This window comes from Psammomys obesus, unplaced genomic scaffold (assembly GCF_907164565.1).
Source record: "Psammomys obesus unplaced genomic scaffold, mPsaObe1.curated_primary_1811, whole genome shotgun sequence".
NCBI lineage: Eukaryota > Metazoa > Chordata > Mammalia > Rodentia > Muridae > Psammomys > Psammomys obesus.
The window spans coordinates 9,545,753-9,548,937 of NW_026596046.1; positions in this window are offsets into that span (position 1 = coordinate 9,545,753).

Here is a 3,185-nt window from a genome sequence, read left to right on the forward strand (position 1 = left end):
TCTCCTGCAGTCATCTGATTCCCTCTTTCCCGTTGTCCCTTAATGGGGTGTTCTCCATCTTAAAATTCCAAGTGGTTATACACCATACAAATCCAGTCATACGGTAGCACTTGAGATCAACTTATGTTGTCGCAAGTATTAATATTTCAATTATTTTTAGTACTAAGTGAAGTTTCTTTTCCTGGACACAGCATAGTTTATTCCCAAATTTAGGGGCTTGCTGGGGAGGGGGTAGGTTTCTTGATTAAGGGCCCTATAAATAAATCTAAAACCACTTCACAAATATTTTCAAGCATGTTGTTTGTTTATCAACCTTGACTAAATACTTAGTCGCTGGGTGCAGCAAATTTATATTAATCATTTTAAATTTATTACTAACTTCATACGATAAGCAATTATTCAATTTATTGGTTTGAATGAGGAATATATTTAGTATGAGTCTGTTGATCTCATGTTGATCTAATGATGCTTTAACTTTTGTTGTTTGAATTGAACTAAAAACTTGCCCATTTTTTTAGATTTTCTAACTTAATAGAATATAAATTTTAAAATCAATTCAATAGCACTTACAACATTATGAATTTCATTGGTGTCTATTGTACTGTTCCCTTGTTCAGTTCTGATTCTGTCAGGGACCTGTAGATCTTTTCCATCTTCTCAAATATATTGAGCTCATCGATTCATTTGATGGCTTGCATCATTTCCCTTTTCTGTTTCATTATTTTCTGCTGTAATTTTGAAAAAAAAATTTTAACATCCATGAGCCTGAGTTAACTTTGTTTTCATTTTTCCCAAGTCATATAGTGCATCATCAAGGCATTTGTTTATGGTCTTTCTGATTTTTTAAGTGCAGGTGCTTAGAACTGAACACTTTCCCCTTAGGGCTGCTTTTAATGTGTCACATTGATTTCAGTGTTTTAATTTTCACTTAATTCCAGGAAAGTTAAAAATTTTTCTTTCTTTACCTTCTTTCTTGACCCATTCTTTAGTGATGAGCTATTTATGTTTTTAATTAATTAAATAATTCCCTTTACACCTGGATGGTAGTCCCTCCCTTTTCTCTTCCTACCATCCTATTTAATCTCCATCTGTTTGTGCAGTTACTAGAGATTCATTTGCTTTTGATTTTTAAGCTTTCATATACAATATAAGGAGTTTCTTCAGTTTTTTGAATTGGTTCAGATTCATTTGGTCACTATGTGGTCTATTTTTAGAAAGCTCCCATTAGCTGCTAAGTAGAATCTATACATATGATGTTTTAGTGATATGTTTTGTAGGTACAAGTTTTAATTCTCACCAATAATTGTTTCCCTTTCCCCACATCTTTTCTAACATCTGCCATTATTTGTTTTGATAATCTTGACCATTCTGTCAGGAGTTGGATGAAATCTCAAATACATTATCAAATTGGGTTTAGTTAATAGATATGGGTACTGAACATTTTAAAAAGCGTTTCTTACACCTTTCTGTTTCACCTTTCGAGAATCCTCTATTTTGTTCCATATCCGTTTTAAACCTAAGTGTTTTTTTTTTTAAGTTGTTTGTATACTCTAGATATTAACCCTCTCTCTTATGAAGGTTGTTAGAGATTTTTTTTTTTTCCTGTTCTGTAGGCTGCCTCCTTACCGCAGTGATGGAGCTTGGGCAGGTGGATTGTGTTTGTTGATTGTGTGTCTGATGTGAGATTCTCACCTGAGTCAGAATGCAAGGGTGCCTTACCTGCATGATCAGAGCTAGGCCTGGGAGTGTGGGAATGGCAGAGGAAGGCATGTTTCTGGGGAAACTACCAGGCAAGGCTGGTGCATGAACTGTTTGAGCAAAGCTCAGCCTTGGAGTACGGAGGTAGCACTTGCAAGTAAGGTTTTGGGAAATTTACCAGGAAAAGCTAGAGCACCAATTCAAGTTATACATCTTTTTAAAAAGAGATTAGAGCAGTGGTTCTCCACCTTCCTAATGCTGCCACCCTTTAATACATTTTCTTATGTTGTGGTGACTCACAACCAAAGCATTATTTCATTGATATTTCATAACTCTAATTTTGTTACTGTTATGTATCATAATGCAAATATTTGATATTCCAGATATCTGATATGTGACCCCCCCAAAGGAGTCCTGACCCACAGGTTCAGAGCCACTGAATTAGAGGTAAAGATTTATTATCTAATACTTACGGTGACTCGCCTCACCTACATTTTATTTCTGTCTTCATATTCCTCCTAGTACATCTTTCTTCTTCTCCCCCTTCTCTTCCAGAAGGAAACTTTCTCTTGACACAGAATTCTGCACTGACATTTCCTGTTTTGAGGAGAAGGGTAAGTTCAGGATATCCTATGCTTTTGGGCACCCACAATTTGTTACGAGATGTCCACATCCATTGTTTTACAACATGGAATGTGTCATTTTTAAGTTACTATTTTTAAATGTTTTCCTTGTCTTTGGTTGCTAAAAGTTTCATTCTATTGTCCACATTCTTTAGTTTCTTTGATTTTTTCTGGTTTAGAGTTCTCTGTGCTTTTTTAGTTAATGTTTTATCCCACGTGCTTAACATAGAACGTTCTTTATTCCTTATATTATCAAATACTTAAATTTTCCACCATTTTATAAAATTACTCAATTAGAACTTTCTAATTGAGTATTCAAGATAACTCAAGGCCCATGTATTTAAAAAATATTTCTCATACAATATATTTTAAATATATTTCTCTTCACCTAGGTTCTAGATCCTTCTGCTTACTCTACCTATACAACTTTCTGATCTCTCTTTTTCTCTGTCTGTCTCTCCTTGTCAAAATGAATACACACAACAAAATAAAAATAAACATTTTAAAATAAGCAAATGTGACTAAAAATTAACAAACCACAATAAAACAAAACTCAAAACAAACAAACACACACACCATATAACATGCTTCATTTTGGACATCTACTCATAGGCATGAGCCCTTCCCTGGAGTCTGGTTGATGTACTCATTTTCATTCCATTGGAAAAAAACAAACGGATTTTCTCCTTTTCAGCAGCTATCAACTAACAATAAGTTCTTGCCTAAGGGATGGAACCTCGTGTCCACTTCCATTTCTATATTCTGAGGTTCTGTCTGGTTTGAACTTGTTCACATATTGTGTCTGTTGTCACTGTCTTGATGAGTATTTATGTGAGCCAAAGGGAAGGGGTTTGAGGGTTCCAA